Below are 12,546 nucleotides of genomic sequence, written 5' to 3'. Positions count from 1 at the left end.
AGCTCTGTTGCGTCCTTTCTACTCTTGAAGTGGTGGTGTAAGAAGTTCCTTTTTGTACCTTATATGCTATGAATAAAAGATGCCGGAACCTTGAATGAATCTCGGGGACTACCCCAACTTAAGTTGCATGTAACTTGTCTATTTTTTCAGTTTACCGGTTGCTTATTGAATGTTTTTTCTTTCCGGTTTAGTAGTGTGCTAAATCCTACCGGAGTCTTCGACTCTGCTGCTGTCCGCAAACCGGCTTCATGGCAAGCAAGATAAACCGGTAGGGGATAAGCACATGAACTACGAAAAGGGAGAGCAGGAAAGAACAATCCGGAAAATTTAACTAACCCCGGTTAAACCGGTTTTTTGCAAAATTTCAAAGTTATTTCTAAGTTCAAGAAGATGCTTGTTTGGTGAAAGAACCTTGTGCTCATACGCCAAAGAACGCCCAGAGAAGGTAGGCAGAGCCAAGGCAAAAGAACCAAGTATGCATCAAATTGGATGCGGAAACAATTGGGAAATCTTTGCAGTGCAGGATAAAAAGCAGAACCAAAAGCAATGTGCTAAATCAAACTTAGAAATACTTAGCCACCGGTATAACTTACCGGCAGGAAATGTTGTACGGCAACCACAGGCAAACTTAAGTTTTACACCATAGACCCCGGCATACCGGGGCAGAATTTAACAAATATTGTCTTAAGGCAAGCAGGACCAACAGATATAGCAAGCAAACACTTCAAAGAGAATCATCACGCAGCAGGGGCCTCCGGAGGAGCATCGCCGGCATCAGCATCATCCAGGATCTCTTCTTCGGCTTCATCCTCCTCCTCGTCGAGATAGTCCTTGACGTCAGGAGGGGGAGGGATGAAGGTGCGCATGTCGGCATACTCCGCGATGTGGTACGCGCGATCCTGCCGCTTAGCGGTGAGGATCGGGTCCAGATCCGTTTCTGCGTCTTCACGCACGCCGGTAAGGGCGTCCAGATCGAGCTCCGGGTACCAGGAGCAGGCGACGCGGAGGGCGGAGTCCGCTCCAGCGCGAGCAGCAGAGCACTGCCACTCGCGGATCCTCCTGCCGGCGCCCTTGAGACGATCGCTGATGAGGGAGAAGGTGTTCGGCACCTCCTCGCCAGGCCATAAAGTCCTGTAGAGCTGGGTAGCTACATCAGGGATGTCCGACAGATTGCGGTCTATGGCGCGCATATGGGACACCCGCGCGTTAAGCGCGACCAGATGGTCCTTGGGCGTCCATGGCACGGTAAGATCCGCTCGGCCTTGGTCCTTGCGGCGCGCGTCGACCTTCTTGACAGCGTACCTCTGCGAGTCCGGAAAGAGGCCTGTGTGAAGAAAGAAAAAGGTTAAGGAAAAGAGTCCGGAAGAAAAAGAGACCGGAGAGAAAAGAATCCGGAAGAAAAGAATCCGGAAGAAAAGAGACCGGAAGGAAAGATAACGGAAAGAGAATGGGGTCGAAGGAAAAAAGGCTCATATGCAGTAGTCAAAGTGTGAAAGAAAAGAACTTACGGTGGGCGAGTGTGTCGGTTTGCAGAATCAACTGATCGCATTCCTTATGCTCCTCCTCCAGCCGCGCGGCCTTCTCCTCGGCACCCTTCCCGGCCTTGGCCATCTCCTCCAGCTCTGCCCGCAATACCACAGTGGCATTGCAGGCATCCTCCAGAGCCTCGTCCAACTTGGCCGCTGCGTTCACTTCAGCGGCTTTGAGGGCCTTGGCGTGGTCAAGCCCCAGCTGAATGAGCTGAGACTTGAGCTCCTGGTAGCTGGTCTTGAGGGCGTTCAGCTCCTCCTGGTGCTGCCGGCTGAGCTGGTCCTTCTCCCCTGTAACCGGGAAAAAGAGTGTTAACAAGGTTATACCAGTAAAAATGAAAAGAAACCAAGTTCAAAGGAGAAAGGAAAAAAATCGTACGTTGGGCCGCGGCGAGCTGCTCCTTGAGAGCATCGATGGAAGCTTCCGGGATCACTGTTAAACAGAAATTACGAATGTCACAAGGAAAAAAGGTTTCCGGTAGCAAAGATGCCGGTGGAACAAAAAACTTACCTTGGCACTTGTCATGTGCCTCAGCGAGCTCCCGGTGCTCCCATAAAAGCTCCTCGAAGAGGGCCTTCCGAGCGTCAGCCGTGAGCTATTCAAGAAAAAGAAGAAATGAGTTAAGTTTTGCGCTAAGAACAAAGTTCTTAACCCGAAACTCGGGGACTGGCAGTGCCGGTTTTGCGCATTTTTAAGATAAGTTTTGCGCTAAGAACAAAGTTCTTAACCCGAAACTCGGATCGGGCAAAGTGCCGGTTTTGCGCGTTTCTAAGGAAAATTGTGTGTTAAGAAGAAGGTGTTTAACCCGAAACTCGGGGACTGGCAGTGCCGGTTTCACGCTAAGTTCTTAAGTTAAGTTTTGCGCTAAGAGCTGCGCTCTCACCACAAAACTCGGGGACTGGGAAGATAGACAAGAGAGAAACCGGCATGAAACTAAAGAAAAGATAAAACAGAGCCGGAAACGAAGAAACCGGCAAAGATTGAAAGTTAGTAGAACGTACCGTCAGATTGTTCGTGGAATCATACCACGCGTTGTCGAGCTCTTTTACGGCGCTGCAAAGCCGCATAAAGTGCTCCTCAGAACACCGATCCCCGACAGGATCAGGTGCCGGCAGCCGGTCCTTGCCCATTCCGCGGGTCGCCGGAGTGATGTCCGCGGCGTTCCACTTTTGAGCATAGGGCAGAAGGTGCCCCAGGTCCCGGCCTTGGCGCTGGAACTCCGTGATGCGACCAAGGAGGCCGGTGGCCTTCATGCTGGCACCTTTGGCGGCCTTGGAGACGTGCAGCACCAAGGGCTGCTGGCCGCCCGAAGGGGCGCTGGAGGCTGTCGCCTTCCCCTTGATGAGCTTGGAAGGCTTGGGCGGCGGCGCGGTAGAGGCGGCCCCGGAGGTCTTGGCCGGCGGCGCGTTAGGAGCGGCCCTGGAGGGCTGGGCGCGAGGAGCCTCTGGCGGAGGCATGAGGATGGTGCGTGGAGAAGGGGGAGCGCTAGGAGCGTCACCCGTGTCGGAGCCTTCCGGCGCGGAAGATTCCGGCGCGGAAGTTGTCTTTTCAAGGACGGGAGGAGCAGAAGGCTCCGCCCGCCTGGCAGCTTCTTCTTCTCCGGCGCCGATGTTGCTGGCGCCGGTGTCCTGGTGTTCTGGGAGGAAGGAAAGATCCTCCTCCGTGCGGTGATCTGACAATGAAGGGGCCGCACGCCCCGAATTTGTTGTGCCCCCCGAAAGGGAGGCAGAGGTGTTGCCGGCACCAGACGGTGCCGGGCTTGAGCGAGGAGGAGGGGTTGAGGTCCTTGCGGATCCCTCAGAGCCCGATGGCCTTGGGCCAAGCTTGAGAGCGGGGCTGAGAAAAAGAAGAGACAAATGGTTGAGAAAAAGCAACCGGAAAAAGAACTTAGCGAAAAAGAGGCAAGCCGGAAAATAAAATTACCCGGAAGCGGTTGGCATCGCTTTGCGTCCGTAGCGGCGCACGCCCACTTCCTTCTCCCCCACGGGCTCCGTCCGGAAGCGCTTGGGGGGAGGAGCATGGCTGGAGCCGGCAGTAGATGCCGGCTGCTTATTCTTTTGGCCCTGGGCCATGATTTTTTCCACAAACTCAGAGCCAGCCTCGGCGCGCAGGGGCGGCACGCGCTCATGGATCTGTGAGTTGGATATGGCTAAGAAGCAATTCGCAAGAAAGCAATAGTGGCAAGGTACAGAAAACCGGAAAGGAAAGTACCTCGAGCACGGTCAGGTCGTCGGGGCTCCCGGTTGGCTCCGGTGGGTCCCGGCCAAGGCGCGCAGCCGGAGTCTTCCCCATCTTCAGATCCTTCCAAAAGATGTAGGGATCCGGGTCGAAGGAGTCAAGGGCGCGCTTCCGGAGAGTTCCTCGCCGCTCTGCCTGGATGAGAGGGAAGCGGTCCCTGGCCTGAAACAAGATAAAAAGGAAGGTTAACAAAAGCAGAAACTTACCGGCAAAGACAACCCCAAATTGCGCAATCTCTTACTTCTTGAGTCGGACGGTTAGAGGAACTGAGGGGAAGGAGGCCCCATTCCCACGCAAAAGGCATAGCAGTTTGACAAATCTGCTTAGCCTTGCGAACAACATCCTTCTTGCTGAGAGGACGGCCTGTGATCTTGGTAGGATCGCCTGGGCCATACATCTCGCTCATCCTATGTGCGCGGCGCTTCAGAGGAAGCACCCGGCGCGATATGAAGGTCCGGATGATATCATCAGAACAGATGTTGGTCTCCTTCTTCAAAGAGGCCAAGAAGCGCACTACCCGGTTGGTTTCGGCGTGTTCCGTCCTCGGGTTGTAGCTCCAATTGGTTCTGCTGGGGGGCCCCGCTCGATATGGAGGAAGATTGATAAGATTGGCGCGGCCGCTGTTCTTCACATAGAAGAAAGTTCCTTGCCAGGCGCGGCAAGACTCGAGGCCGGAAAACTTAAGAAAGGTGCTCCCTTGGCGGGAGCCAACAATGCAAGAGCCGCACTCCACGGGCGGCTTGGGCTTAGGGATTTCCTTGCCCTGGACAGAGTTGATCCGCAAGTTGAAGAAGCGGGCAAACATCTCACGAGTGGGACGAATGCCGATGTAAGCCTCCATGAAGGTGGCATAGCAAGAAAGATAGAAAATGGCATTGCCAGGAAGGTGGTGAGGTTGGAGTTCGTAAAAATCTAGAAACTCCCGGAAAAAAGAGGAGGCAGGAAGGCCGAAGCCACGCTCAAAATGAGCAAGAAAAACAACATGCTCATCATCTTCGGGATCCGGTTCGATCTCGTCATCAGGAATCCGGCAGGTAACTCCTTCCGGAATCCTCCGAGACCGGTACAACCAATCGATCTCAAACTCAGTAACGTAGGAGCCCATCCAGGCTCCGCGGGTGATTGGGGAAGGCTCCTCGCCGGAAGATTGGCTGGAGCTGCTAGAGGCTTGGCCAGAGCTACTGGCTTCTTGGCTACCGGAAGCTTGGCTAAAGCTACCGGATTCTAAGTGGCCGCCGGACTCTTGGAGGCTACCGGATTCCTGCTGATTGCCGGAATCGGTCTCCATCGGATCTGAAGCCGTGGATTCACCGGGAGAGGGTCTACGACGTTTGAGAGAAAGGGAAGAAGAAGATGCGGAGGAAGATTCCTCGTCAGATATCGCAAGGGTAGGCGAAAAAACAGGAATCCCAGACTTGAACCCCGCGTGAAGATCTACGAGTAAGAAGAAAACCAAAGAAAAAGAGGAAATAATAACACCAAAGACCCAAGATCTGAAAAGCAAGCAGAGGGCGAGTGAAGCGAGATTGGTACCAACCTTAAGCGGCGCAGTCGCTGAGGGAAGTGTTTGCTGGCGGCGGAGCAGACCTGCGGTCACCGGCGAGCACCGTCGACGGCGAGGCGGAGAAGCTCGCGAAGAAGCGCAAATGCGGTGGGCGCGAGGAAGTTGCTGCCGAAGATCTCCGCACGGCGAAGTCCGGCGGAAGCACGGCTTGAGTTCGCCGGGCGCCGGAGCTTGAACGAGCAACGGCGGACGGAGAGCGGCGGTGGTGCAAAGGCGTGGAGCTCTGTGCGCGAAGGATGAGAATGCGAAGAAGATGAAGAAGAAGGGGCGGTTGTGTTTATAAAGGAGAGAGAAAGTGGGCAGGGAACCGCTGGGCCGCGGCGGTTCGCCTCGCGGCCCGCGACGGTTCGCACCTTGGGCCGCCACGTGGCGGAGGGATACACGCGAGAAAATGGAGGCCACACGGAGGCGCACACGGGATCCCGAAGAAGTAGTGGGATCCGCAGCGGTGCATTAAATGAGCGCGCGGGAGTCGAAGCGATGTGACAACGGACACTGGCGCATCAGACACAGAGCGCATGTCCCTGTCAGGCGCGGGGCCCGAAATATTCTCGACTTCGCCGAGAAAGGAGTAAAGACACATGATACCGGAAAGGAGAGATGCCGGAACAAGCCTTGCAAAGAGAAGAGAAAGAACAAGGGTAAAGGTGCCGGAACTAAGCTCAGGACATGAGTGATTAAACCGGTATCTTAAAGAGATGAAAACCTGGCATGGTCTGTAGGATAGAATCCTCCAGGCTATACCAGCTTCGGGGACTAATGTTGGGGGAATAACCCCCGGTATGCCAAAGGCATGCCAAACCGGATGGTTTGAGCCATCAAGATACCGGTTTAATGATCTTACCGGAAGCCTAGTAGGAATCCGGGAAAGCAAAGCTAAGCCGGTATCCCCAAAGGGGTATACCGGAACCCGGTAGAGAAGATACCGGGAAGGAGGGCCTGTCGGCAGGACTGGTCAAAGATTCTCTTCAGAGCAAGAAGACAAGGATGAGCTAAGCAAAGCAACTTTATTTAGAGCCCTGGCGCCAAAGAGAGAGGTGACGGAGAAAGAAGCCGGAGGACGTCAGCCTCCCTGATTAAAGAAGACCCCGGTGTCATCTATGATTAAAGTAGCTTTGTACAGTAACTCTGTAAAGTAGTTTGTCCAGTCAAAGATGCCATTAGGGTTTCTTGCACTGTAAGCCACCCTCTCCCCTATATAAGGAGAGGGGGCAGCCATTCTTGCAGAGACGATGAAATAGAGGTAGACAGAACTTGTAACCATGTTGTGATCAATGAAGCTAGCGATCTAGTAAAGAGTTCTTCCTCTTGTCTCTCTTCTTGTATACCGGTCTCTGGCTGTGTTCTTGAGGAAAGCATCCGGAAGTTCTTCCCATCTAATCGCAAACCCTCCCCCAAATCCTCTTGCGTCCATTCGGCCCCAATCTAAGCCATCCTATGGCATCTGCTCGTTCACCACGACGACAGGTTGCGCTCTGGAGGAGGCAATACACTGTCTTAACTGGTAGCCGGACGATTACTGAGGGTCTTCCGACGTGGCGCCGGAGATACGCTCAAAAGGAGGTATGCTGCCGGGGTGCCGGGAAGGGGTAAGCCCGCAGGGAAGGACTTGTGACAAAGGAGATGGGCGAAAGACTATGACTGGTTATCCGAGACTCGCATACTCTCGTATGACGATCCGGGGATGATCCCGGCGGATTTATCAGTTCTTGTGGGGAAAGTGCGCACACTCTGCAGAGTTAAATCTATTCGAATAGCCGCGTCCGCGGTCATGGACAGGTTGCAAAGGTCTACCTTTACCGGGGCTTGCGTTTTGTTTTGACAAATGCTTTGAAAAGAAAGTGTTGTGTTTTATGTACCGGAAGGGTACGGAAAAAGGGTGTGTGTTGGCCATATGGAGATGGTCGTGGAAAAATTGAGACCAAGTGGGGAACACCTACCTAATGTTTCGTGAAGAGGAACTCTTCTTCAATAAAGATATAGAGATGTCATAGAACCTTCCCTCGCATACCCATCAATTGAGATGGAGAAATGCAACTCTTCTTCAATAAAGATATCGAGATGTCATAGAACCTTCCCTCGCATACCCATCAATTGAGATGGAGAAATGCAACTCTTCTTCAATAAAGATATCGAGATGTCATAGAACCTTCCCTCGCATACCCATCAATTGAGATGGAGAAATGCAACTCTTCTTCAATAAAGATATAGAGATGTCATAGGATGTCTTTTAAAGTATCTTCTTCAATAAAGATATAGAGATGCCATAGAACACCAATAGTGTTCCCTTCACTTGAGAAGCCGGGACGCTATGTCGTCACTTGATGTTGATGCTTGCTATATCCACAACAGAAACTGTTCTTCCTCTCTTGTCTCTTCTAGATAGTTTATGTTAGCACCCCTTTGTGATGGTTTGCGAGTACAATTCCAAATGTACTCACGGCTTTGTCCCTGGCTATTAACTTGGCCAGACTATGAGGAGGACTATGAAGACGATGGAGGATACCAGGACGACTATGCGACCTAGGACGATCTCCAAGTCAGATGCCTGTAGGTCTAAGGCATGACTTGGGCCCGACGACGTTGACGTGTATCCGCTGCTATGTGTGTGAACTCGCCCGTTGTGGCATTTATGTATGACTGGGTCATGTGACCCCGCTATTGTAAGACTTATTTATTCGGTATTGTAATGGATGATGTAATTCTAGATATTCAGTTCGGTTATGTGCTCACGGTGCACTGATCATGGGATCGTGAGTTGAATGCATAACAGGGTATTTCGGACAGTTAGTCCAGGGTCCCCACAGAGCTGGTATCAGAGCCATCCTGACCATAGGAGGCCCTAGTTAGCATGGACGCTAAGATAGTGCAAAAACTATTTTCTATAATAAAAATGAGATGACTATATGCTGAAATAATGCCTAGTCTCTCCCCTACTTTCTCTTAGATATTAACTTTACTTGCATTAATTATTAATGTTTTTACTTTATGAACTTAAAATTTGGCACACTTTGATTATCATACTAATTAAGAACTTAAAATTTTTGTGTAGATGGATCCACCGATGTTCACTGAGAGCATCCAGCTTGGCTTCAAGAAGCCTCCCTACCTGTTTGAGACCGCCCTCGTCGAGATGTCACAGGCCGTTGGACGCCTGGCACCCGAAGTGAAGGGAGGACAGATGGAGAGCACCAAGGACGGCGAGATGTCCTGGATGGTGGTTTGCACACTTCGTGGCTCTCATGTGAAGCAGCTTGAGGAGATTGAGGTCCAGGTCTTTGACCGCACATGGGAGGATGGACTTGTGAGGGTGCTCCAAGTAGCCCTCTCTCGTCTTGTCTTCCACCACCATGTCGAGTTGGAGGCCATGGGTCTTCCTCACGCCTTCTTGGGACACCGCAATGAGGAGGGGGTTCCTACTATGATCCCCTACTTTTGCCCCCTTGGACGCCAGGTGTGCCAGATGGAGAACTTGTTGTTCAAGACTCAGCTCAGCCTTGACTCCAACAGGATGGAGAATGAGGTGTTGAAGCATGGGCTTGAAGGGCTCAAGATGGATCTGAAGTTGGCCAAGATCAAGCATCGCCGCCAACAGAAGAATACCCTCCGTATCCGCGAGTCCAACTACATGCTCAAGGTCAAGGTTATGCACCTCAAGGCCGCCCTCCGTGACGCCGAGGACAATCTCGAGAACGCCCTGGATGATGGCGAGGACATCCGCAAGGAGAACACCGCTCTTGTTAGTGATGATGAGGATTTCATGGAGGAGGAAGGACTTGATGGGCTGGATGATGAAGATGACGAGGACCGCGCCTTCATCAACGACGCGACCGAAGAACCCGCACCACTTCACACCGTGGAGGCTACTCCGGATGATGAGGAGGATCCCGAGGAGCCCCCGTTCGATGGCCCTTCCGCACAACTTGATGATTTCTAGATGTGCACCTTCGAGACTTGGTCTATGTTAGGATGTCCCGTATGATGCGATGAACTTGTTGGTCCTTATGCGACCATGTTGGATGTGAACTTGATGCTTTTGGTAGTACCAACGTTTGTGGTTGAATGTTAGTATTTGTGTTCGCTTTTGTTTCCTTTTATTTTGGAGTTTTCTTTTTTATGCATGCACATTCCTTCCCCTTATTTAACAAGCACTTGAACCCCCGAACTTTTCCATCATCTCATTTCCATGTCTATCATCTTCACCTCCCCAGATGGTTGAGACCCGCCGTGGAGGTAACACTTCCGACAATCCACCACCACCCCCGGATCCTGACATGACACAAATCTTGCGCCTCTTGATGGAAGACCGCCAACGCGCTCGTGCGGAAAGTGAGCCAAACATCGCCGCACTTAGCCAGATTGCTCAAGCCGCCGCAGGAAACCGCAACAACGAAGAAGGAGAAGGACACGGCGAGGAAGCACCAAGGTCATGCCTTAGGGACTTTCAGAATACCAACCCGCCCGTGTTCTCCAAGTGTGTCACTCCCCTCGATGCGGATGATTGGCTCCGCACCATTAAAAACAACCTTGAAGTCGCCGCGGTAGGAGATCACGAGAAAGTTCTTCTCACCACTCACTTTCTCTCGGGACCCGCCCGAGCATGGTGGGAGAATGTCAAGGCCATGCAAGCTCCTGATCATGTCATCAACTGGGTGGAATTCACCGCCAAGTTCCGTAAGGCTCACATTCCCACTGGTCTGATCAAGATGAAGCGTGACGAATTTTTCAACCTGAAGCAGAACAACTCCAACGTGGTGGATTATCTTGAGAAGTTCAACACCCTGGCCAGGTATGCCCCGCAAGATGTTGACACTGACGAGAAGAAGCGCGACCGTTTCATGAATGGTCTGCATGAAGAAATTCAGAGTATCCTAGTGGTTGTACCTTACCCCGACTTGGAAGCGCTTGTGGATGCCGCTATTATGGTGGAGTCTAAGCGCAAGGCTGCCTATGAAACCAGGAAGCGCAAGATGCAACAGCAGCAGAGTGGACCCAACAACCCCAAGTACCGCAGTCCGCCCCCATCAAGACCCGCCAACCCACCTCAGAGGAGCTCAACACCAGCCCCAGCTTATCGCTCCAACAACTACACCCCCAACCATTCAGCTCCACAGCACCGTTCCGGAGGAGGAGGGTATAATAACAACCCTCACCCAAATCCGCCAGCTCATCCTCAAGGAGATGGATGCTTCGCTTGTGGGAAGCCGGGGCACTTCTCTCGTGAGTGCCCTACCAAGATGAGGACGCCTCAGCGCGCCAACGCACCCAGACCCAATCAAGCTCAAGCTAGGACGGCGTCAGGAAAGAAACCCGTTGTCAAGAAGCAGGCAAATGCCGCCCATGGACATCTGAATCATGCCAGTGCTGAAGAAGCAGAGGAAGCTCCGGACATCGTGATGGGTACGTTCCTAGTCAACTCCACTCCTGCCCGAGTTCTTTTTGATTCCGGAGCATCTCATTCTTTCGTTACCGAACCCTTCGTTAAGAAAAGCGGGCTAAAACCAACCATTATGAAACGCCTCATGTTAGTGCAAATTCCTGGATCCACCGCTAAAACCCGCTTATCTTGCAAACAAGTTCCCATTATTATACACGGAGTACCTTTCCAGGCAGAACTCATAATCTTAGGAGCTCAAGGCTTAGAGGTAATACTTGGAATGGATTGGATGACCAAGTATAAGGGGCACATTGACTGCGTTGAAAAATCCATTACTCTCACCAATGATCAAGGCCTACCAGTAAAATACACCGCCACCGTACATTCATCTAAAGCTTTCTGTAGGAAAAGCGTCTCTGGACCCAACCTTGAACAAGTCCCTATTGTCTGTGAGTACCCTGATGTCTTTCCGGAGGAATTGCCCGGTATGTCCCCAGACCGTGACATCGAGTTCATCATAGAACTGATCCCGGGTACCGCACCCATAGCCCAGAGACCTTACCGTATGAACCCCCAAGAACTAATCGAGTTAAAGAGACAATTGGACGACATGTTGGCCAAAGGTCTGATCCGACCTAGTGCTTCACCATGGGGATCGCCTGTGATCTTCGTAGACAAAAGAGACGGAACCATTCGCTTATGTGTGGATTACCGGAGGCTCAATGATGTTACCATTAAGAATAAGTATCCTCTGCCCAAGATCGATGATTTGTTTGATCAGATGAATGGAGCTAAATTTTTCTCCAAGATAGACCTTCGCACTGGGTATCACCAACTCAAGGTTAGAGAATCCGACATTCCCAAGACTGCCTTCACTACCTGTTACGGATTGTATGAGTACACCGTAATGTCTTTTGGACTCACCAATGCCCCCGCCTACTTCATGAATCTCATGAACAAGGTCTTCATGGAATACCTAGACAAATTTGTTGTGGTGTTTATCGATGACATCTTGGTTTACTCCAAAACTGAGGAAGAACATGAAGAGCATCTGCGACTCATTTTAGGTACCCTTAGGCATCATCGACTGTATGCTAAGTTCAGCAAATGCCAATTTTGGCTCAAGGAAGTTGGATTTCTTGGCCACGTATTGTCAGCCGAAGGACTCTCTGTTGACCCCTCTTTGATCAAGTCCATTGTGGACCGACAACCCCCTAAGAATGTTACAGAAGTGAGGTCTTTTCTCGGATTGGCGGGATATTACCGCAAGTTCGTTGAAGGATTCTCGAGTATCGCCAAGCCAATGACCCTCCTACTTAAAAAGGGTAAGAAGTTTGAATGGACAGAAAAGTGTGAAGAAAGTTTTCAAGAGCATAAAAGACGACTTGTTTCAGCCCCCATCCTAACCATGCCCGACGTCACCAAGGACATCGTGATCTATTGTGATGCTTCCAAACTTGGTCTTGGAAGTGTCTTAATGCAAGAAGGAAAGGTGATCTCTTACCTCTCCCAACAACTTAAACCTCACGAGGCCAATTACCCCACCCATGACCTGGAGTTAGCCGCCGTAGTTCACGCTCTCAAGACTTGGCGCCATTATCTCATAGGAAACAGGTGTGATATTTACACTGATCACAAAAGTCTCAAGTATATCTTTACCCAGAGGGAGTTGAACATGCGACAGAGGAGATGGATTGAGCTCATCAAGGACTATGATCTTAGTATCCATTATCACCCTGGAAAAGCCAATGTAGTTGCCGACGCCCTCAGCAGAGAACCCTGTTCCCTCAACTACCGTTTGAAAGTCGAGCAACCCCTGCTTTATCGAGAGTTTGAA

The sequence above is a fragment of the Lolium perenne genome, chromosome 3, assembly GCF_019359855.2.
Source record: "Lolium perenne isolate Kyuss_39 chromosome 3, Kyuss_2.0, whole genome shotgun sequence".
Taxonomy (NCBI): Eukaryota; Viridiplantae; Streptophyta; class Magnoliopsida; order Poales; family Poaceae; genus Lolium; species Lolium perenne.
The sequence above is the reverse complement of the archived record's forward strand: the minus strand, read 5'-3'. Positions refer to the sequence as shown.